This window comes from Cricetulus griseus, chromosome 7 (genome assembly GCF_003668045.3).
Source record: "Cricetulus griseus strain 17A/GY chromosome 7, alternate assembly CriGri-PICRH-1.0, whole genome shotgun sequence".
Taxonomy (NCBI): Eukaryota; Metazoa; Chordata; class Mammalia; order Rodentia; family Cricetidae; genus Cricetulus; species Cricetulus griseus.
In genome coordinates this window covers 82,097,309-82,121,865 of record NC_048600.1, presented here as the reverse complement: position 1 = coordinate 82,121,865, position 24,557 = coordinate 82,097,309, and the positions used below count along the sequence as shown (strand labels likewise).

The following is a 24,557-nucleotide window of genomic DNA, read 5'->3' as shown; positions in this document are numbered from 1 at the left end:
GTGTGCCGAGTTCCCCAGCTTTCTGCTAAAGAAAATGAGTTTATAGAGATTTGCAGTGTGGGCTAGCCTGGGCTCTGAGATCCCCAGAGCCCTGCTGATCTGAGCTTGCCATTTCTTTCTCTGTGTAACTTATAATGAGAATCCTGTGTGTGAGGGGCTGTGGTGGGATTCTAATGCAAGAACAGTTGATTCAGGGATGGATGCCCCCAGCAGGAATTAATAAAACCACAAGAACAGCTGGGCTTGGAGGCACAGGCCTGTAATCCTGATACTTGGGAGCCTGAGGCAGGAGGATCACAAACTCAAGACTCTTGTGGTCTATCTGTAAAGCAAGGTTAAAGCAATCTTGAACAAATTAGTGAGACCCCTATCTCAAGGTAAAAAAAAAAAATGAAAGGAAGGCTGAGCATAAAGCTCAGTGGTAGGATGCTTGCTTGGTACACACAAGGTCCTGAGTTCCTTTGCCAGTACAGAAAACAAACAAAATCCAGCACAGGGCAAGGGGGTTGAGGTGAAGTGCCCAGCTTCTGTCTACTCTTCTGTCCAGGATGGTGGGATTGGAGCAAAGCACACATCATTTTTTGTAATACTGAAGCAAAATTTTAATTAGAATAGCAACAAAATGCTAAGCAAAAATAAGTGAAGCAATAAAAGTATGTGATGAATGTTTTGTTTTATCCTCAAAATTGAATACACACCAAAGAACAAAAGGAAATGGAAGCACATGCCATGTTAGGGAGAGCAAGACTCAAACTGTCAAAATACCAGTTCTCCCGGAAGTGTTCCATAGATTTAGCATAATTCTGGTCAATGTCTCCGTTAGATGGGGCAGGGTTCTAAAGTTCAGTCAGAAAAATGAGTGCGTAGTAAGAAAAGCCATGATTTTTTTTTTTGAACTTCTATTTTCTTTTATTGAGCTATACATTTCTCTACTCCCCTTCCTTCCTCCCCTCTCCCCTTCCACCTCAAGATTTTTTAAAAGGTGACTAGTGAGGGTAATTAGCTCTACTGGATATTTAAAAATAGTGTAAGCAGGGCATTTAAATGAGTGTGGCATAGGAATGGAGAGGGGCCAAGAAGGGTTTGGTACCAGGCAGTGTGTGGCTGCAAATGAGGGAGGCAGCCAGCAAATGGTGCTGGGAAAACTGGTTCCTAACTTACCAACAAGCTTAGAGTCCTGCTTCCTGTAGTATATCACCAGAGGGATAGAGCTGCAAATCATTGACGAAATGAATATTCTAAAATAATATGTATGTGTCACACACACACACATACACACACACACACACACACACACACACACACACACACACACACACACACACACACACACGTTCATGTCCATCCATGTGATCTCCGGGCAAAAAAAAAAAGTCCTCCTTGATGGGACATAAAAACCCAAAAATCATAAAGGGAAAGGTTTTGTAAATATAAGTGGAAAACTCCTGTACTTTAGAAATCTCTCTAAGCAAAATAAAAGGCAAACCCAAAGCTGAGAAAGCTATTGTGATGTGGCTGACCAAAGGTCAAAATCCTCAATAAATAAAAAGCATTTGCAACTCAATAAAAGATCCTAATATAAAATCAAGTTGAAGTGAATTAGAAACTCAGCGAGTTTGAACAAATGGCAATGAATACAGGAGGTATTAGGCTTATTAGTAACCATGACAATGTTAACAACTTAAACTTATTAGTTTTGGTACTTTTTGTACATATGATATTGGGGATTGAAACTGAGACCTTTCATATGTGAGGCAAGCACTCCACCAATAAGCTATCTCCCTAGACATTTTTTCAAGAACTTTAAGATTTAATTTTTAAAATTATTTATGCATGTGTGTGTTTGTGTGAGTCTGTGTGAGTTTATGTACACCAAGTATGTGCAGGAACCCCCTGAAGACAGAAGAGGGCATCAGAGCCCCTGGAACTGGAGTGACAGGTGGTTGCTAGCCACCGTGTGGGTGCTGGTTTCCTGGCCCCCTACAAGAGCAGCAAGTATGCTTAACTACTGTGTCATCTCCAGCCACCAACCCCTGTTTAGTTTGAGAGAGGGTCTCACTAAATTGCCCAGGCTGGCCTTAAACTTTTTATTCTCCTGCCTCCACCATCTGAATAGCTGGGATTACAGGCCCAAGCCACCAGATTTGGGAGATCTGACACTATTTAGAAGAAAAAGAAAAAAAAAAGTGTTGAAAAGGCTTGGAGAGACAGACACTTGCATACTTACTACTGGGGGAGTAACTGGTACCTTTTAGGAAGAGAGATTGGTCACCATATCCAGACACACCTATGAGCCTCGGGCTGGCCTCTGCCTAAGGAAATAGTGGTGTTTAATGGGATTTGGCACCAAAGATGATGATTACCACTTTGTTTTTAGCCATCAAAGAACAGCCTTTCATTATTTTATTTATTTTATTTTTTAGATGGGTTTTGCTGTGTAGCCCTGACTGGGCTAGAACTTAACTCCATATGTACATCGGGTGGGCCTTGGACTTGGAGTGGTCCTCCTGTGTCTGCCTTCCTAGCACTGGGACCTAGTAGCTGTGTACCAGCACACCCAGCTTGAAGCAGCTAGCTGCTACTTGGTGTGGTTTGCTTGTAGGATATGTGACTGGAGCGATACTGTACACAGCCAGTGACAGAGCAGGCTGCACAGCAGATTGCATGTAGAGAGCATCTTCGCTGCAGAGACGCATTTATGGAGCATTTTTGATGAAATCGTTTCATTATGTCTGTGTGTTTCACTGCTTCTCAACCAGGGGCTCTTCTGTTCCCCTGGGGACATATGGCACTGTCTGCAGACATTTTCAATTGTCACGACTGGGTGTAGGGCGCCACAGGCATCTCATGGGTGGAGGCCGCCAGACACCCCACATGCGTAGGACAGCCCCACAACAAAGAGTTAGCCGCCCCTCAAGGCTGACAGTACCAGGCTGTCAGAAATCCTAGTGTATTTATACAGTACAGACCCATGTGTTCTCTGCACAGTTGCTGAGAGGCCAGTCTTCCTGGATGGACCGCTTGCTCATTAGCTATACAGCCCACTGCATGGATGGCGCTGAGGAGTCAGAAAGCCCTCAGCCGTTAAACCCGCTGGTGTTTCTGTGGGGTTGTGTTTAACTGCTTGCCTGCTCTACTTTTTTCCATGCTTAAAATTCATCTTTTAAAAAGTCGTCTTGAAGTTTTAATCATTAAAATATCCTGGTGGAGGTAAAGACTAAACATACAGGGTAATCTGTGTGTTCAATGATTCTCTGACATGGCTGTCAAAACAGGGATGACGTCATATCCAACCTCATGTCTTGCATGCATGTAGACAGGCACACATATCCATGCCTTCCATGTGGCCACAACTAGTGGACTATGGTCAATAGTCAGGCAGATATTTTGTAGGAATAAGGTCCTGTGCTTAATTCACAACACCAAAACAAAATATAAACCTACAAACAAACAACAAACCCTGAGATTTAATCTGATAGGAAGCAAAAGACTTTTTTTTTTTTTTTTGGTTTTTCGAGATAGGGTTTCTCTGTGTAGCTTTGGAACCTATCCTGGCACTCGCTCTGGAGACCAGGCTGGCCTCGAACTCACAGAGATCCACCGGCTCTGCCTCCCGAGTGCTGGGATTAAAGGCATGTGTCACCAACGCCTGGCTGCAAAAAGACTTTGACTCCTTGCATGATGATAAAACTCGGTCCCGACTTAATTATGTAGCATCAGGCACTTTTGGCCTTGGCTGATTTTTCTCACCTGAATTTGGGGCTTTCCAAAGAATATCCCAAGAAACAGTCTCATTATTTCTATAAATAAGTATACATAGGTATTGGACATCTTTGTTTTCTGAAAAGAATCTGTACACAATTCTATAAGTGGAAGGAATGGCGTAGTGTGTGTGTGAGAGAGAGGGTGGAGGGCCAGAGAGAGAGAGGCGGGAAGGGAGAGAGAGACAAAGGGAGAGAGAAAGCATATTATTAGTTGCATATATTGTCCTAGAAATGAATAGTCTTCTGAGCACTGATGCTGTAGTTTAAAAAAAAAAAAAAAGTTGTCTTTAAGCCTTTAGTCCCAGGACTCAGGAGGCAGAGACAGGAAGATCACTGTGAGTTCCAGGCCAGCCTCGTCTACTGAGCAAGTTCCAGGGCAGCCTCCAAAGCTATAGAGAAACCCTGTCTTGAAAAACAAAAACAAAAACAAAAAAAAACAAACAAAAGGTGTCTTGAGTTTCACTATAAATTGATGAATCCCACAATAATGTAATTTAACTCCGTAAATATCTTTTACATTTATTTATTTGCCATGGCGTGTGTGTGGAGGTTGGAGGGGAGTTTGCAGGAGTTGGGTCTCTCTTTCTACCAGATGGGTGCTGGGGATTAAACTCAGGTCATCAGGCTTGGCAGCAAGTGCCTGTATACTCTCACTAGCCTTTGTTAATTTTTAATTTCTTGTTTATTTATTTTTTGTTCTGAGAAATTTCACTGAAGTAGCAGGAATGGCTAACAGCAGCATGCTCATTGCTTAGACCAACCTAACAATTTGGTTTTGCTGTGTTTGTGTCAGCCTCTCTTTGCTTTGAAAAAAATACTTTTAATTCTGGAATCAGACCTGGGGTCTTGTGCAGGTCAAGCAAGTGCACTTCCCCATGGGATACATCCTCAGCCTTACCTAAATACCTTGAAAGAAAAATTTAGACATTATGACAGTCCATCGGTAGATGTTTCAGAATGCACCTCTGAAAAGTGTCTTGACACACAGTCCATGATCAGGAATTTCTTGGTACCCCTCCCCAATGTGTTGTGCAGCTGGGTCGCTTGTGGCTTATTCATTAAGCAATTCTGTGATGATGTGATCCACTAAGCATTGTATTTAAGAAGGATCCTGGGCTGCTTTTGAGAACATGATGAATGGGAAGTGTCACCGAAAGTGAATAGTGCTGACTATGTGGTCCCTGCTGTCACTGGTAACCTTGTGCGCCCTTGAGGAGGAGGCCATGCTGTGTCCAGCCTGGGTTCAGGTCAGCCCCTGGCTTTGTGGATGTGTGAGCTCTGAGTTTCCCTCACAGGGGTACCTCAGAGAGAAATACCCAGAATCGTCTTGTGTCTTGGTGCGTGTAGAGGGTACGGAAGCTGAAAGACTACGCTCGATTTTTTTTAAAAGGGTATCAGCCATGGGTGGTTTTTTGTTTGTTTGTTTGTTCCTTTTGCTTTGGTTTTGTTTTGTTTTGAGGTGCTGGGGGTAGATCCCAGTGTTCTTCACATTCTAGGCAAGTTCTCTAACCCAGGGTTTCCACCCTCAGCACAAACTGTCCTTGGGCTGGGGTGCTTGTGGTAGTGGTGGGGCTGTCCCCACTGGAAGGTGTGGAGTGTCTCAGGCAAGTGATGATAATTGGGTGTCCCCATGGGACAAAGCAGCCGCTGTGGAGCAGCACTGGGTTAAACCCAGATCAGATGTCTTGACATCAGCTCAGCTGCCAGAACCCTCAGGAAAGGAAACCAGAGATAGAGCCAAGGAATACGGCCTCCTCCACTAGCTGGTCCCACTGGCTTGAGGCCAGGCTCATCCCATATGTATTATGGGATGTGTTCTGCATTAGGTTGAACTGTGTAGAATTATACCTACAGGTCACTGCTGTGGATCCCCAAGTGCCACTTTGATGTGGTGTGACTGCTCTTGGGCAGCCTGGATGGATCCTTTTCTCTTTCATTCTCCCTCTCTGTATTCCCTCTCTAATTCTCCTTTGCTCTATCTTCCCTTGCTCCATCCCTCCATCTCTTTCTCCTGTCCCCCTCCCTCCCCTGCATCCCTGCCCACTACCTTCCTTGTTCTCTTTGCTTTCTTTGGTTCCCCTCCCCCACCCTCCTAGCTCTCCCCTTCCTAGGCCTGCACAGAGGGCAGGGCAGAGGGCAGGCTGGGTGCAAGCAAGGCTAGAAAGCATCTGTCCCCACCCCTGCTGCCAGGGATCCCTGTCTCCCCAAGCAGCACAAATCAAGTCACCACATTGTTCTTCTGTTTCTGGGCCTTTGCAGGTGGAGAGGACAAAGGGATGAGCTGGACAGTCAGAGGAGCAAGTGGAGTGGACTGTTTAGCCCTTCATGGGCGTTCTTCTCTCTAGGACTTGATGGGGGGGATGCATGATGGGGCAAATGACAGGTGCCAGGGAAATAAAGAGGATAGGGAACCCTGGTGCCACACCCCACATCCCACATCCCAGGGATCTCACTGGCAGAGGCTGTGGGGGTAGGGTTCAGGCTTCAGAGCTTGGCCGAGGCAGGGAAGATGACAGGGTGTCTTGGGCCGTGCCAGCCCATACCTCTGCCTTGAACCCCTAAACTCCTAATGAGTACTGGGCTAGGCTGTTGCTGTCAGTGTTGCCCTTTAGTACCCCAGCAGCCAGTGAAGTGGGATGAGTGACTAAAATCCCTCCTACCCTGAGACTGGAGCACCCATGGTAGCTTCTTTGATTAAACATGCTGTCAGGTGCCATACTTGATGATTATAACAACCACCGCTAGATCCATCAATTCCACCCTTTAGAACCTGGCCATGAATACTTGCCCCAGCCCTGTGGAAGATCCTGCAAGCCACTCCAGAGCCTTGGGCCCAGTCCTCATAGGAGCCATGGATTTGGCTAAATGACCCCTTTAAGTACCCTTTCAGCTCAAAATCCCAGGGCCAGTATCAGACATGGTGGCATACACCTGTTATCTCAGCACTTGAGGGGCCATGGTAGGAAGATTGGGAATTCCAGTTTGAGGCCAGGCTGGGCTGCACCATGAGATTCAGGCAAGCCTAGGCTATATATCAAGATCCCGGGGCCCTTTTGGATACCATCTGTGGATCCTGAATTTGTTTCCCTCCCACTGGAGGGAGATCCGGACTATTTGAGACAATGGATTTCTAAGAAACCATGTGAAGATTTTCTTTTTAAATTTTACTTTCATTTATATTTTTAACTTTTATTTTATACATATGAGTGTTTTGCTTGCATGTATGAATGTGCATTGCCACATGCCTGGTGCTCTGGAGGTCAGAAGAGGGCATCAGCTCCCCTGGAACTGGAGTTAACAGATGGTTGTGAGCTGCCCTGTGGGTGCTGGGAACTGAACCCAGGTCCTCTGCTGCAAGAGCAGCCAGTGTTCGTGACTGCCGAGTCATCTCTCTAGCTTATACTTTAAGGTTTTCTTAAAAGTCCAAACTGGGCTGGGCACACCAAAGCAGGTGCTTCTTCCTCACTCACCTGAGCAGGTGGCACCTGAGCCCATAGTTTCCTGGCTAAATATTTGTACTGTCCCAGGAGGCCACCTCCTTTAGCTGCAGGGAGGGGTGAAGCACGCTGAGCTTCTAAAGTTCCACAGTGGTCTCCATCATCACCAGAGAAACCTCGAGCTCTCCCTTGGGGGCCAGACAATCCTGCATTGTCTTCACGCTGAATGCCACGCCTGCCCTTCTTCCTGTATGCGTCAGTTTTGCTGTATGTTCAAGAGGCAATACGGTGCCAGCCATTTGTCCACGTTATTTGGAATCAAGTGTCTTAAGTTAGTCTTCCTGGAACCTTGGGGACCTATGACAGGGGTTGTTGTGGATGAGGTTTACTGAGGGGTGCTCCTAGGCACGGGAATGTAGGGCTAAAAAACACATAGCTTCCAGACTAGTCACAGCTCTGAGGAGGCAGCCATGGGGGAGAGCTGCTCTAGATAAAGGCAGAAGCCATGACATTACACTTGCCAGTATCAGTTGACGATTGGCTGTGGACTCCCTACTGGAACTAGACCGAAACTTGTGACTGTCCAGATACTGCCCAGCAAAGCAGTGTGCATCAGCCAAAGGCTGCAAGCATGTGTGATCAGCAGCCAGCACCTGCAGCAGCTGGACATGGTGGTCCAGAAAGGAGGGCAGGGCAGGACACCCACTGCATTTGCTACCTCAGTCCTCTGTAACCGTGAGTTTGGAGTATATGGTTTCAATCAATCATAGTAAAAAAGAAACAAAAACAAACAAAACCCCCAAACCTTCTCTATGCTGAACTTGTACCAACACTGTCCCTTCTCCTTCCATGAAGAATACAGTAACTGTTTAACATTGTCATTGTATCAGGTACAATGATTTTAAGTACGTGGGAGGATGGGGATAGGTTCTCTACCTATAGAGTACCCTTAGTTTTTGGTCCCTGTCAGGGGTCCTGGACCCCTCCAATTTTGAGGGACAATGGTAGTAAGTAATTGAGAAGGTTTTGTTAGGGGCCACGTGTGGGTTTCTCTTTGCCCACTCTCTGGCGGTTCTCCACTGTAGAAAGTCTTGGCTGTTCCCTGGGGCCCTCATGCCTTTCTCACAGCTAGCTGGTCACTCAGTCTTGCTAATCTCACACCTCTTCTTTGCCATGCATGCCACCACTGCTGCTGTCTTTATGCAGAATCATGTAACTTCTTACGATCCTGTATTGGTCAGGCATGTGCTGTAATAAACATGTCTTGTAGTCCAGTCATTGTTTGCTCACACAACAGTCATCAGTCCCCGATTGGATGCTCTTCTATAGGCAATGAGTCCATCGTATGGCTCTGCCATCCCCTGGAGCCACAGAGTCACTGCTGGGAAGCCCCTGGGTGAATTCTATAGGCTTAGACTAGAATTGTTCGGTATCACTTGTGTTCATGTCTCTTTTGTTTGAACCCAGTCACATGACCATACCTAACAGCAGGAGGTGCTGGGTAATGCAAGCCATATGTATGCATACATGGAGAATGACACAGTGGTTGGTTTCCACGAATAGTTTGCACATAAATCATCTGGACCACTCTACTGACTTCTGGCATATCTGTGGCCACCTGTCACTGAGATGGTGTAGCAATTGGCATCAGAAAGCAAGGCCATTTTTTTCTGTATAGGAAGCAGTTTAGCCCGGTATTAGCCAGGAGTGTGCTTCCTGCCTGACAGCTGCCTGGGTTTGAGGTACAGGCAAACTGAGCAAGGGTGCCACTGGGTTCCAAGGTATGACCTCATCAACACTGGCTTAACCAACCGAGCCAACCAGGCAGCCAGCAGAGGTGATGCGCCAGGGCTATGACCATCCCCTTCTTTCACGGCTTCCCAGGGAGCCCAGCTCAGCTCATCTGAATCCCCCTTTGGTGCTGACAGCAATTCCAGCTTGTGTCCACTGTTGGCTCTGGCTGGAGAAGTATGCAGAGAGCCAACTGGATCCCTGTTGGGACAGCTTTGTTTTCCCTGCTGAACACAAAATCCCCTGTTCACTGGGAAATCTGACAAGGAGACCCTGTGGGGCAGGCCGGTGGGAGCAGATACCAGTGAATACAGCGGCCCAAATAGCTTCAGCTTATTAAAGGCGAATACACGGGATAACTCTGCCCGCCAAGTGGGAGATAGAATGGGGGCACAGAGCTGTTACAGTGGATTAGCGGCCGCAGACGGACGGAGGCAGGTGCGGCCTTTTCTGCAATTTGGAAAGGCTTAGAGAAGACAGAGCCTGTGCTGTGAATCCTTCTCTTGGCCTCGTTTGGGCGACAGGCTGAAAGTGGGGGTTTCTTGTTCAGCCAGGCTTGGGAGTAGTTTTTTTTTTTTTTATGTTCCCCTTGTTCCTTCACCAACTCCCAGAATTCCTTGGGAATTCTGAGGAAGTTGTGCACTTGTCCGCTATTCATTTTCTGCCCATTCGTTCATCCACTGTGCATTTTTAGGGCCTGTTGTGGGTGCTGGGGTGACCGTGCTGAATAGACAGTACCGTGCCTTCCAGGGACCCTTCAAGGTGTACTGTGTGAGAAAGATGTGTAAGTACAGTAGGTGGTTCTAATTCCATTTTTAACTGTTAACCAAACGCCAGATCCACAGACATGGATGTCACCTGTGGCCCAACTGGCATTGCTGAGAGCCTACTGGGTCCTTGCTGCTTAATGAATGAAGCCTCAAGTCCAAGGTGACTTGCTGATCTTCCAGATGGGCTGCTGTTTCCTAACAGCACAGATGGCAGATAAGAGGATGATCCAGTAGTCCCTGAGTATTCACAAGGATTGATTCCAGGACCTCAGAGGACTAGAGTCTGCAGATGCTTAAGTCCTTTCCATAAATGAATGCAGTGTATGCATGCAATTGTCCTAATCTTTACATATACTTTAATTCATCTCTTGACTGCACATGCCTAAAATGACACAATGCTATGTATATATAGCATAATTTTTCAATTCAATTATTTATTTATAACTGTGTGTGGGTGCCTGTGTTTGTGTGTATCTAGGTATATGCACATGTGAGTGCAGTACTTGTAAACACCAGAAGAGGGCATTAGATTCTCTGGAGCTAGAGTTAATAGCTGAGGTGGGTGCTGGGAATTAAGCTTAGGTCCTCTGGAATAGCCACAAGCACTCTTAACCACTGAGCCATCTCTTCAGACAATGGTTTTCGTTAGAGAATAATGATAAGATGTTCATGTTTAATACACATGCCTTTTTTTTTTTTTCTAAAACATTGTTTACAGTTTGTTGAATTTGCTCAAGCAGAGCTGTCATTGTGGAGGGCTGACTGAACTTGGTGTCTGTGATAGAATTGGAAATTTGGATCTTCAAGCAAAAGCTCTAAAAGACTGATCTTAGGAGGTATCTTGGGGAAGTCTTAGGATGCTACCTGAGGCCTCTTAGTTTGGATGTAGTTCTTGTCTCTGCATCTTTCCATCCTGGGATGGGTACCTATCCCCATCTCCCCATATCTCCAAGATACCCCTTGCCAGCTGAGTAGCTCATCACAAGTAGACAGAAGCTCAGGCTGTACTTTCCAGGGTTTTCGGAACTCTTGGGGGTGGTGAGAGTTTTGAACTTTAATGCTGATGAAAGCTTTCAGAACTTGTGAGCGTCTCTGCCAGGAAGAAATAGGATGACAGCCACCAGAAAGCTCAGCTACCAAGGAGGAAGCTCTGAGTTAGCCCTCTGAACAAACCCCAGGGGGCCTTTGTTGCTGCTTCCTGGCTTCTGGAGTTTGTGGGTACCACAAATGTCTGCTACACATGCCCCTGATGTAAGTGAAAGCTGATTGGTGTTTTGTCCACCAGAGGTGTTCTTGGATTCTCTCTAAGAGGCCTGACCAGGAACTTCTCAGCAGGTAGTTCAAGTGTAGTCATGGCCATCACAAAAATTAATCCAACCTGGGTAAAACCCCATCTTAAGATGAAATATCAAAGGGTTTGGCCATAGTTTTGTGGTAGAGTACTTTCCTAGTGCATGTGAGATCCTGAGTTTGATGAGACAGAATTGGGGGGGGGGGATAATATGAATGGATATTTTTTTAATGAGGGTCTTGAGCATCTGTGAATCTTGGTACCTGTGAATCTCCCCTGGATACTGGGTGACTGTGTATAGACCCCAGGATACTATGTTCATAATGTGGCAGTAAATTTTATTTTCAGGGTTTGTAAACAAAGAATAATTAAGCTGTGAGTGACAGCCTGAGGGGCTTCCCCTGAGAGTAGCAGTTCTGCTTCTTAGAAAGCTTTCACTGTGCACTGCTTCTCCCCAGAGAACTGAGAAAAACAGCTCAGTGGCTCCCAGTGTGCACTGGCTTCCCGTCACGCTTTCCAGGGGATCTGGAGCTGTTTCTCACTCAGCACAGTTAGCCACAAAGTGGAGAGGAGGAGGGTCCTGTGCCATTCTCACAGCAACAGCTGAGGAACAGGGAGACTGGATGGGCAGACAACGTGGGTTCTACACACCACACTAGCTGAGTCAGTGGTACCAGGAGCTGAGAGAGAGGGCTTTTCCTGTAGAATTTTGGAGGACTCTTCTGTTGGCTCAATGGTTGGGCTGGTGTAGGCTGTTCCAGAAGGTGGACCTAAGGCCTATGGAGGATTACGGAAGTCAGGTGAGCTCAGCCAAGAACAGTCCTATTCTACCCTTGGGCCAAAGGGAAGAGAACTTCATTCAGCTAGGTCCAGAGGCAGCAGGAAAGCTAGGATGGGCCTGCTGCTGGGGTCATGAGAATTCCTGGAGCTCTGCCACAGTGAGTTCTGTGGCCTGTGTCATTCTAGCAGTCCATGGAAAGATACAGAATGGGCTGTTGATGGCAAAGAATATATCTGCTTATCCCTTAAACATCTAGGAGTTCCTTAGCAAGTTCTAGGCCCCAGATGGTGCTGTGGGTGCTGGTGAAGTCTGTCCTGTGGTTGGCCAAGAAGCTGGGTGGTCAGGATGATATTTATTAATAGGGCTTCCTCTGTCAGCCCTCATTTTACTTTCTGGAGATAAGTTGTTTATCACAAGCCTTGAGCCCCAAGTGTCTTGTCATTCTCCCTTCTTTCTTTCTGTGATTTTCTTTTTCCTGTCTGAGTTCTTATTCAGTGCCGGTGCCAGAACTCATCTGTCATTTTGATGGAGGATTTTAGAAATAGTTTGGGGAAAAGGAATTCTTCTCTGGGTCCAACAACACTTCGAATATGGCAGGCTGTGAATGTGGCTCAATTTCCCAACTGCGTGGCTGGTGGTCCAAAGCGCAAGGGCCCCATGCACACAGGAGGCAGTATGCGGGAAAGGGAGGGAGTGACAGAGGGATGAATGATACGACAGCAGCCACAGAGAGGTTCTTGCACAGGTGCTTTAAGAAGAGACAGCCCTTGCACTGGACAGGGACACCTAGGGCTTAGTGCTCAGAGTGTCCATGTCTTTGGACAGAGAGGCCTATCTTAGGAGCTCCAGAAAGTTACTAGCACAGCTTTTTGGGTCTCTGTCTTCTCATGGGTGGCAGTCAATACTGGTCCTACTTCTCAGTGGCACAGGTCACACAAGCCAGCTAGGTGTGCAGAGCGCATTGGCAAGGGCCATCCTGGTTTTCCCTACCATATCCAGGTGTTCGTACTACTTGGATTGGACATCATTGCCCTCCAAGACTGAGGTGGTATCTTCCCGTGGGGTGCGGGGCAATCCTAAAGTCTGGGGTGGTCTGCATGCTATCCCCTTTACATAATTGACATTGGCTGGGGACCTGCAGGAGGGCAGCTGAGGGTCAAGAGAAAATTCTAGATGTCTGGGAGCTGGTTCAGCCAGCCAAGGTGTCCTTTCTGCAGTCAGGAGGGCGTTTTGCAGCCCCAGAGGCTCTGGGCAAGAGGCTCTAATCTAATTACATGCTTTATTTGAGCCAATTTGTTTTCCAATCCATCTTGTTCAGCAAGAAGAAAGAGCATGCTGAGGACTCATTTGCACCCTCTTGTTCCAAGGGGGAAAGAGGGGCTGCTCCCTCCTGTGGTCAGTACAGCCCCTGACCTCTTCCAGCCTGGAACCCCACCCCCAGTTAGGCCATAGAACTTAGAGGGAGAAGAAGCCTGAGGCCGCTCTGACACACATCAGCCAAGGCGGAAGGGCCTGGCTGTTTGTACCACTTCCTGAAGCCCAGCATACCTCTGTCTTTCTCTTTGGGGGTCCCAGTGTGTTAGGAAAGACTGGAGCAGGACGGGTCCCGAGGCCAGGTAGCGTGGGACTGGGGTTGCTTATCCCTAGGGACTTCCCCTGCACAGACCTCCCATCTCTGGATGAGAGCTGCCTGCAGAGTCCAAGGGCTGCTATTTAAAATCTGCAAATACATTTTCATAATAAGGTGGTGGATTTTGGATCCATGTTATTAAAGTCCAAATAAAACACCAAAGCCCATCCAAGCTCCCGGGAGAGGGAAGATTTATCGGCTCCCACCCTCCTCCTCAGGCAGGGTCCTGTGTGTGCCAAGCCTCACTTTTTATGTATTGCGGTGTTTCCCAAATTGCCTTTTTCCATCCTTTGGAATCTTGCTTCCAGCCTTTACTTTTCTACGCTGACCCAGACTGGCTGCTTCCTGTGGGTTCTGATACTGAGCCTAGTGACTTCCGCCCTTGGACTAAGGCAAGTGGGGCCTAGGGTCTTGGCCTACCACATGCAGCGGCAGCCTGGCCTCTTCGGCAAATATCTGCTAAGGGCCTGATGAGTGTCCTGGTCTCTGGGGACCCAGCACACAGCCTCTGACTTCAACTAGGAAAGGAGACAATACACAAATAAACTGATAGTCCTTTCACTGCAGTGTGAGGCGTGCCCCGAGGAAACAAATCCTCTAAAGACAGCAGGACAGGCAGAGGTTAGCCATAACTCAGAGAACCAAGGACATAGTTGAGCTCGAATTATCTCTGGGGTTAAGTAGAAATTGGATGTGACAGAAATACAGTAACATTGGTTTTCTCTCACGGTTCTTTATGTTAGAGTAAGAATAATGAGGGCTTCGATGACCCTAGTGCTGATTACATGTCAGGCCTCATCTTAGCAGGATTGTAAAAGATGACAGCCATATCTCCAGTGACCTAAGTCAGGAATCCAGAGCTGTAAGGCACAGTGCTGTGCTCAAGGACGCACGGTTGTGTGTGGCCCCAGTGCCAGCACCTCTATGCCTCGGTAGCCTCCCCACCATCCAGGCTGTCAGGTCCTTCACACTCCCCAACACCCTGTCCCCTGCAGGGTCCTCAGCTCTAAGACTTGCCATCCCCACCAAAGTGAGCAGTTGCCTTCTAGATTCTAAAGGATCTGCCCACCAGCACCCCACACCCTAAAGACAGCTCACTGCCCGGTGCAGGGGCTGCAGGTGCCCTTTCTAGACAGCAGCCTGTGCTTCTGAAAGCATCTTGGCCTTCTTACTCCTATGCCCGTCCCCAAGCTCCACCCAGTGCCAGTGTGCACATTCTACGGTCAGAGTGTAGAGAAGGTTGAAGAACTCACTAGCCAGGTTACCTCATGAGCAGCCAGCCACTGTCAGTGCAATGGAGCCTGTATTTGTGGCCCTGCTTGTCTGGACAGACTTGGTCACTGCCCCTAGCTTATTTTACACTGTCCTGAGGTCCCCAGGATCATTGATAATGAACCCCATACCAAGTTTGGGGACACTAAGGTCTGGTTGTGAGGAAGAGGAACAGACGGTTCCAGACTGTAGATGCTAAGAACAGAGAAGGTTCTTAACGAGCTCAGAGGGAGGCTGCCCAGGAGGACCAGGCTCAATGGAGGCTCAATGGAGTCCCAAAGGGAAAGGCACTGGAGATCCAGATAGAGCTGCCAAACCTGGGAATGGCCTGTTGTGTGGGTGCTTGCTACCCCAGGCCACCCCTAGTCCAACTGTCATATCTAACAGTCTGTCCTAGCCCTCCACCCCATCATCCCTGCCTGAATCCTGCAATGTGTTGCTATCACCATCATTGCTCTACCCCAGTTCACCGATGGAGGGTGGGAGGGGACATGGAGGCTCAGAATGGTCATTGCTACATACCAGAAGGACACACTTGTAGGATCCATTTTTACTGACAGTAATGGTTTTTGCTAGTGCCCCCACTCAGTTGCTTCCACTTAGAGCTGAGGTCTCCAGAGTGAGCACTTGGCAATGTGTGCTACGCGGAGGCTTTATTGTTAGAAACACAGGTTTTAGGAAGAGGGGAGCTTAGATCCTGGGGAGACTGTGGCAGATCTGTGGGATCCATATGTGACAAGGTTATATATTGAGTGGCTCTCTGTCCAGCTTACCAGGATGACCTTCATGTCTGTGGGCCTCCACTTGCCTGCTGACCATCTCTGCCAGTGTGCCCAGCTCACTGACTTCACTTTCTGGGTTTCATTCTTTCATGACACTCACAGTGGAACTCATGTGACTGGCCTGCTCTCCCCCGTCCCCCGTCATCATGCCAGCTTCTGTTCTGTTTGTCTCATGACCCACCTAGAACTTCCCAGAGTCAGCCACGAAGGGAGGTGCTCAGGAGAAGGAAAGCAAATGGTAAAACCAGAGAAATGGTGTGGCTGTGTCAGAGGAGAGTGGCTCTCTCTCTCTCTCTCTCTCTCTCTCTCTCTCTCTCTCTCACTCCCTCTCTCTCTCCACCCTCTCTCTCTCTCACTCCCTCGCTCTCTCCACCCTCTTCCTCTCTCCTCCCCTGCCCTCTCTTCCTCTCCCCCTCCCCCTCTCTCTTCCTCTCTCTCTCTCTGGTTTCTTGAGACAGGGTTCTACTATGTAACAGTCCTGGCTGTCCTGGGATTCACTCTGTTGACCATTCTGGCCTCCAGCTCACAGAGATCCAGCTGTCTCTAAGTCTCTACTTCCCAAGTGCTGGGATTAAAGGAGTGTGTCACCACTGCTCGGCTCGAGTTTACTTTCTTGTGAATCACAGGTTCATCTCCTTGAAGTTTTGCCAGTCTCTTTTTTATTGAGTTACAACAGTTCTTTTTTGGGTTAAAGACCCAATCATTTGCTTTCTTTGTTTAAACATTTTGGGGCTTTCTCCTTTTAATTATTACATAGTGTGTGGTGGTGGTGGTGGTGGTGGTGGTGGTGGTGGTGGTGGTGGTGGTGGTGGTGTGTGTGTGTGTGTGTGTGTGTAGATCAGAGAACATGCCGAAGTTGGTTCTTTCCTACTACCATGTAGGTACCAGGGTTTGAATTCAGGTCATTGGGCTTGGCAGAAAGCACTGTTTACCTCCTGAGCATCTTATTGGCCCCACATCTGGGGCTTTCTTTGACTTGATTGATACAGAAGTTGCAGAGCACAGCACACTCAGCTCCTATATCAGCCTGTTGCTAGAAGTGACTTCCTTTTAGGAGCTCTATAGCTCAAAGTTAAGTGGCCATTTTGTTGTTAAGGCTGGTGGGACTTAGGGGTGATGAGCCAATGGGTGAGACCAGCACACAAAAAGAGATATGGTTGCATGGAGGTTAAGGAGCTGCATGAAGCTCAGATCTTAGGAGTGGCTCAGTGCTTAGACAAGCGCTTGTTGGTGAGAGGGTTGGGAAGGTGGTCTTGCCTGACAGAAAGGAATCACCGCAGTCAATGACCACGAGGAAGACTTGAGAGTGTTTTCCCCATTGTCCCATAATAGCTGTTGTGAACGCCCCTGGATACCCTGAATTCTGAGCACATTGAAGTTGAGCTTGCTGGCCTGGGCAGAGTCCATGCAACCAACCTACAATTGTGGGCCAGGCAAACTGGGTCCACTTGTCTTTTATCACCTGCTGGGGAGAACGACCTGGCCAAGGCAGACAGTCAGCTGGATGTACTCCCTTCTCTCCTTGAGCCATTTCCTCCAGTTCAGAGGGAACCAAGAACCCTTACCCAGTACCTAGCCATTGGCGCCAAAAGCTCACCCAACTCCCTCGGATTTTCCATCCCTTGAGTGAATGTCCCTCACTTACCCTATCCAGTCCACAGCTTCCCAATGGCAACAGGATCAGGGGCAGAGGTATGGCTGAAGAGTGGGCCAGGGCTATGAGAAGGAGACCTCTGCCAGCTCCCCGCCCTGCTCTGAGGGGAGGTGCCAGCTGCAGTGCCCCAGGCTCCAACCACAGTCCGCCAGGCTCTGCTTGCCATATGCTTGGAGATGAGCCTGGAGCATCGAGCAGGCTGCCCCAGCAGGGTTTTGGCACCTGGGCACAGGAGGCAGAGTAGGGGGGCCAGCTACCCAAGGTGCTGGAGAGGCCTGAAGGGGCCCAGCCTGCGGGGCACCTCTTGGCTCTTAGCTGTGGGTTGGTCAGGAGAGCAGGTGGGAGGAATGAAAAGGAGGTAGGCTGCTCCCAAGAGGGGCTGGGATGCCAGCCAGCCGGGATGAGCCTCGCAGGCTGGGCAGATGGCTCCTTCTGGGTCCCAGCAGCCTTCCCCCGGACTGACAATGTCCAAGTGGAGACCAGGTGGCACCTGGGGTCAACCCTGGCAGCCCTTGTCTTTGGTGGGGGAAGAGAGCCTGTGGAAGGAGCACCTTGGAGCAGGTACCCCTAAAGATCGCCAGTGTTTACCTGACCACTCAGCCAGAGATCTATAGGAGTGAGATGGTGTGAGTGAGATGGTGGGCGCTCAGACCACCAGGTAGAGTGCATGCGTGTCTAGATGAGGCCGATGATCATTGGCTTGTAGGATCTCCCATGTCTGGTCCAGGGTCTGGCATGGCAGTTTATGTATCAAGGTTGAGACATATGAAAGTGTGGTGGTGTTTTTGTTTCTTCACATTGTGAATGGTCAATTTCAGTGCTTTTATGCAGTTGGTCATTTAATAATGTTCCATCTTTTTCTGTTTCTAACTGAATCAAGTATCATAAAATGGCCATGCCCATCACAGGCTGACATGGCCATGTCTCTGAACCTGGCTAGTTCTAGACATCTCTCAAGTCTGTCTATTCAGTTTGGTCATTTAAATTCTGAAAATATGCATTTCATTCAGATTCCAGGATTTTTGCCTGGAGTCATTGTACAATAGCCTTCTAATTTACAGCATTTCTTTAGGTCATGGTTTTCTCATTCTTCTTAGTCTGTCTGTTTTCTTTCTTTTATTCATAATTAGACATGACAATGTTTTGTCTGGTCTTTTTTTTTAAGTTTGTTTGGAGGCATTTCAAAGAGTCAAGCTTTGGGTATATTTGTAATTTTAAGCCCCCCCCATTCTACTTTTTTCTGCTTCTGCTGTTATTAATTCTTCCTCTCTCCTTGAGTTTTGTTTAACTTATTTTTTAAAAGTTTCTAGGGCTGAGTCTGGTTTACTTATTATGATCCTTTCTTCCGTCATAACAAGTATTATTAATTATACTGTGGTCAGGAAGTGTGGCCTGTACAAATTTAGCCTCTTAAATTTAACATTTTTCTGTGTGTGTGTGTGTGTGTGTGTGTGTGTGTGTGTGTGTGTGTCTGTGTGTGTGTGTGTCTGTGTCTGTGTCTGTGTGTCTGCCTGCCTGTCTTTCTGCTTAATATATTTCAGTGAAATCTTACTACACATATAAAACAATCAAAACACTTTTACATTTGTTTATTTATTATATGCATCTGTATGGGTATAAGTGTGTCATGGTACATGTGTGGAGGTCACAGGACAGCTTGTAGGAGTTGGTTCTCTCCTTCCACCATGTGGGTTCTGGGCATTGAACTCAGGTTGTCAGGCTTGGTTGCAACCTTCTTTAGCCTGAGCCATCTTGCTGGCCCCATAAAATGATTTTACTTGATAACTTTTTTTTTTACTTGATAACTTTTTGAACTCATTTTGAGCATGTTTGTTTTGAACCCTGCCTTTTCTGATATTAACATTTCCTCTTCTTGCCTCATTTTTGTTTTTTGTATTTGCTGATAGACAAAACCTTTTCCCCATTTAAATTGTCTTTTAAATTTTCACTTATATCCTTGTATATAAGTGACCTTTCTTGTCATTATTACAAAGAACCTGACAAAACAACTTGGAAGGAGGTAGGATTTATTTTGGCTCAGGACGTCAGTGGGGTCAGTTATCAAGGTATGGTGAGGCAGAGAGGTCCAGGGAGTGTCAGGAGAGAGGGGTGACCACTCTCTGACTTTGTCCTTTTCTCCTTTTGCCATGTCTGAGCCTGTGGCTGCTGGATGATGCTAATACATTCATATTGGGTCCTCTCCCCTCAGCTGCTTCTCTGGAAACACCAGCATCTGCATTCCTAGAGAAGTGACTGTGTGTCTCTGAGCATGTGCTGCCTGAGTGCAGTGCCTGTGGAGGCCAGTAGGGGGTATCAGATCTCCTGGAGCAGGAGTTATAAGTGGTTGTGAGCTGTCATGTGGGTACTGAGAACTTCAGCAGATGTAACCCCTCCTAGTTGATTCTAAATGCAGTTAAATTGACAACAAAGAGTAGCTGAGCAGTGGCAGCACACGCCTTTAATCCCAGCACTTGGGAGGCAGAGACAGATGTATCTCTGAGAGTTTCAGGACAGCCAGTCTACAGAGCAAGTTCTAGGACAGGGTCCAAAGCCACTAAGAAACCCTGTCTTGGAAAACAAAAACAAAAACAAAAAAACAACAATGAAGAATAACTGTCAACACCTTCTTAAGCAGTAGGGTATTGTGGAATCAGTTTTTGAAAAGGAGTGATAGATGTTTTACTTTCATCATTTTATTGTCAGTTGGTGTGTGTGTGTGTTTGTTTTTTAGTTTTTATTTTATTTCATGTGCATTGGTGTTTGGCCTGTATTGGGTCTCTTGGAACTGGAATTACAGACAGTGTGAGCTGCCATGTGGGTGCTGGGAATTGAATTCTGGTCCTCTGGACAAGTAGTCAGTGCTCTTAACCACTAAGCCATCTTTCCAGCTCTATGATTTTTTCTAAAGCTTTTATAAAAATTACACCAAACCCATCTTGCCCACTCCTTTTATGATCTTAATGTATCAAAAATGCCTTCTTATACTTTCTATTTTCTCTGGATTATCTTTTGACACAATTTTATTTGTAATTCATTTCTTGAGTTCTCTGGCATTTTGTGGTATTTCAAAAGAATATCTTATTTGGTAGAGTCAAGCATAAAATAACATCTTTGACATTTTTATTTAAGCAGTTTGATTCTCTGCCTTATTCTACTGGTTTTTGCTAATATGATCCGAAGTTTCAACTAAATTCTTATAATCAGATATTCTTAATGTTCCTTTGTAAGCATTTTAACAATTTTTATATTTGCCTTAAGTTTTAGAACCAAATTTCAAACTTTTATATTTAATGACTTGAGGGGACACGCTGTGTTTATAGCATAACTTTCCCCTCTTAAAGTCCTCATTTTTTTAATTTACTTTATAAATGGTTGGATGGCAAATACTGAATTATTTTCTGAGCTCTACACACTTGAGAATGCTTTGTGTGGGTTAGTGTGCATGAGAAGACTGTCCAGCTAGGTATAAAATTCTTGTGTTGAAAGTTTCCTCCCTGAAGACATTATAGCCATCACTAAGTAATCATCTGCCCATTTCTTTTTATTGTTGTTTTTCAATCTGTCTGTATATTTTTCTTACTGTGGCATTTCCTACGTATTTTACAAAGATATATCTGGGTGTTGGCCTGTTTTCCTTGCTTTTGAAAAAGAATGCATTGAACCCTTTGCTTCTGCACATGTGGTTCTGTCCTAGGCTCAGAAGTCCTACCCTTGATTCTTGTTTCCATTTTTCTTTGGACTCTGTTGAAGCCCAGTCACACGTCAACTCTCCTGTCTTGTATATCTCCTTATTCTCTCTAGTCTTCCCATCTTGAGCCTTTCCTTCTACATATGGAGAGTTTCTGCGTTCTGACTCACTTTCTACAGTTTCATTCTCCCTGCTGCTTCAGAAGTGAGTTTTAATGTGTTTCTGAGTTACTTCAGTTTTTATTTTCCCAATTCTTATGTACTCTGTGGCCTTTTCGTTGGGCCCTGTTTCCTCCCCAGTTTCAAAGAAGCTGTGTCCTTTTAGAAGTTCTTGGGCCCATTCTACCCATTGTAAGTGATTGCTTCTGAGCTGCTGTGGGAGAGGTTAGTAGATACGAGGGTTTATAGCCTCGTATCGCATATTTATGGTTTGGCCCTTTGCAGATCCCTGCACAGCCCTGATGGCTGGATTCCCCATGTCAGACAGGTGGAGCACTGTTCTCTTGTTATCTGGCCTTTAGTGGGGCTCATTTCTTGCTCTGTGGAGTTGGCATCTTCTCCTGTCGCCATGCCTTTTCTGATTCTTCGCATCCACTATTTAGGTAAAATACAAGTTCGGAGCATCAGTACAAATGGCTTGCAGTCCTGCCCTCCTGAAACTCCTGCTCCCTGCCCATGCTTCCTATCCATTTGTTTTCTGCTCATTGTCTTGCTGTCATCTCCTCCTCCTCTTCTTCCCCCTTCTCTTCCTCTTTTTTTTTTGTGATCTTTCTTTTCATCAGACAAAGAACTGTTTCTGGAGGTAAAACCCAGATAGGCTTTGCCTCATCCACCACCATCTGCCTTTAATTAATTGAGATTGCTCCCAGATTCCGGCATTGGGTCATCTATCAGTTTCATTCTTGGCCTTAGTGTGAATTTTCATTTTTTTTCACCGTCTTTATAGCTGTTTTGGAACAAAACAAGAGAGGCCCTGTGAGTGGCTGCCAAGTAGATACCATGTTGCAGGAGTCAGAGCTGGGCTTTCATCAGGGATTTGTCTTTATAGTTGTGTGTGATGGTAATGAAGGAAGCAAGTACAAGGCCATTTTCCTTACCCAGGGACCACTTGTCCAGCGACCTCAGCGATCTGGACCCAACGTGGAGTCCACAGACAGCCAGATAGCTCTTGATGTGTCCATGTTCTGAAGGTTATTCATTTTCTCCAGAGGAAACTGCTTCAGTCCGTTCCTCCCAGCCTGTGTACCTGTATTTCACACACCACTCTAATGGGTGAGGTGTGTTTTCCTGGCTCAGCCCTGAATTGGAATCTGAAGGAGTAAGGGACATTTTGCAGAGGAGACTGGTGTCTTTTTCTGAGTTTGAGTTAACTACCTGTCTGGACTTTCTTCTGCTGAGCCAGGTGCTGGGTGCAGACACCATCTCTCACCTTCTGGAACTACCAGGAAGCATTCATAATCCAGACACGCAGGCTGCTTCTTCTGTGAAGGACATCAGAGCATGTTGTGGACAGATCTCAGACCTTAGTTGTATTTGAAACTCTGAGGTATTTCTACTTCAGGGCTGGTCCCAGGGACCAGGGGTTAGGCTCACAGGCTGCCTCAGTAAGACTTTCTGAACCTTAGATTATCTTTTGTACAGTGGATCATGCTATAGGTAGAGAGGAGTTCGTCAAGCCACAGAACAGTGCCAAGGCCGCCTGAGAGCTGGCTGTGCCACCATGGTGTGTGCAGCCTTTGAGAAATACTGAGATGGTTGGGCCCTGGCACTTAGATTGACAGCACCATGTTGTTAGGAAATGGTGGATGCTGCCCATCCTTGGATAATGTCTGTCCTGGGTGTACATTTAGCTCTAGAACTTTGACTATTCCTAGGGTCTGGGTAGTGATACTGAAGGTTTGAGCGTGGCTTGTTCCTGGGACTTGAATGTTTTCCTTCTACCCTGCAGGATGGGGCTTCCCTTGGGTGGGCCCAAGCTCAGCTTTTCCAGTATTTTAAGTTGGGCACCATGTCTCCCTCTTGCAAAACTGACACACCCAATAATGTCCTCTCTACCTGGGTTGTTGTATGGGTATGCCTTACTGAGCCTGTGTAAGACTCGAGGCATTATGATTTCTTCCTGTTTGGAAATGAGCGCACTCACTTGGGCCAACAACTTCACAAAAATTTACACAAAAGCTCCAAGTAGACTCTAAGCTGACCCTGCAGTGACGTCATTTGGCTCCACTTGCATTTCAGTTTACCTCCCTAAGTGAAGAGCGAAGGGCAGGAAACTGACCAAATCTGCATGCAAACACCAGGATGTATGTACAACCTGGGTTCCAAACCTACTTGCAAACACTAGAATGTAGGCACAACCTGGGTTCATCCACAGAGTGGCTGCTGCCAGTCTGACAGCATAGACACTTGGCACAGATGCTCCCAAATAGGAAGGACATCCATGATGAATGATGGTGTAGTGGACGTCTGTATTGGGGCTACACCCATTCCTGTCTTCACTTGGGGCATTGCCATACAGAGTGAAGTCCACACTCTCTGGAGAGCCTGGCCCTTGCACTCCAAAATCTTCCTACCCCAGCTGGCACTGTCCCTGGGCAAGGCCATTCTGAGGTGGGTCCAAAGGGACAGGCCACAGGGCAAGGAGGAAAAGAACATGATTTTCTTCTATTTCTTGAAACTGGTTCCTGGATTTTGGCCCCAACAGGCTGGCCCCCAATTGTGGAATTTGGGCCATGGCTCCCGATGGTAGGACACAGTTGCACTGGTTAAGGCAGGCATCAGTCAGGACATCTGGTGCCTTGAGAGAACTGTTTGCTGGGGTTAGAGGCAGGTTCTGTAGAGATGGCCACTGAATGTCCCCTGCAGATCTTAGCCACAGGCTGGTGGCAGATGGTAGTGGAGTACACCTATCCTCCTGTTTTGTGTTTCCATATGCATCATTCCTTTTTCCCATGTAGGTAGCTTTGAGCCTTTTTTTTTTAACTACCTAATGGGAATAGCATGGTTACATGAGAGACCAACTGTAAGACTTTTCAGGAGACGCAGCATGTACAGCTATGCAGGTTGGGCAGGTATCTGGTGGTTTCCCATCAGGCTATCATACAGATCTCATGAAGAGATTACATCACCTTGTTTCCAATAAGCAGCAATCACTGGCAGGAGAGCGAAAGGTTAGGCTGCATTTGGAGGTAGGGTCAACAAAGTCACTACAGGAGATATAAACTTTGCATCTACTGCTTGCCTGGATTTCTTAGAGCCAGGAACCCCCAAAGCTGTGGCCAGCAGGTATGGCCAGCAGCCAGTGGCCAGCAGGCCTGCCTCTCAGCGGTGGGGCCCATTAGGGCTAAACTCTTTTTGTGGGCATTTTATTTGCACACTTCACTGGAGTGGACACCAAAGAGGTTTTCAAATGTTTCATGGGCTGCTAATTTCCCCTGTGACCTCTTTTGTTGGGGCCTAACCCCAGCCAGAGGCTTCATGCCATGAAAGCCAGCGCCTGACACAGACCCCGGCAGCCTGGTGACAATGAGGCCTCTATCTGCTTTAATCAGGTTCTAGTTGAATCTTATGGCAGAAGGAATTGGTGTGGCACTCTGAATCCCTGGGTAGCATTATACAGTGATCCCCAAGGCTCTCCTGGAGGCTGAAATAGTCCACCAGGCTGAAGGGAGAGGGGTGGCCTTTGTCCCACTGGTCTC

At 47.0% G+C, this 24,557-nt stretch overlaps 1 protein-coding gene across 1 annotated transcript in view; it reads left to right on the top strand.

Annotated features, from left to right (window-relative positions):
* Positions 1-24,557, top strand: part of Ntn1 (netrin 1) — a 172,500-nt gene that overhangs the window by 134,693 nt on the left and 13,250 nt on the right. The gene's annotated exons all lie outside the window — the stretch shown is intronic.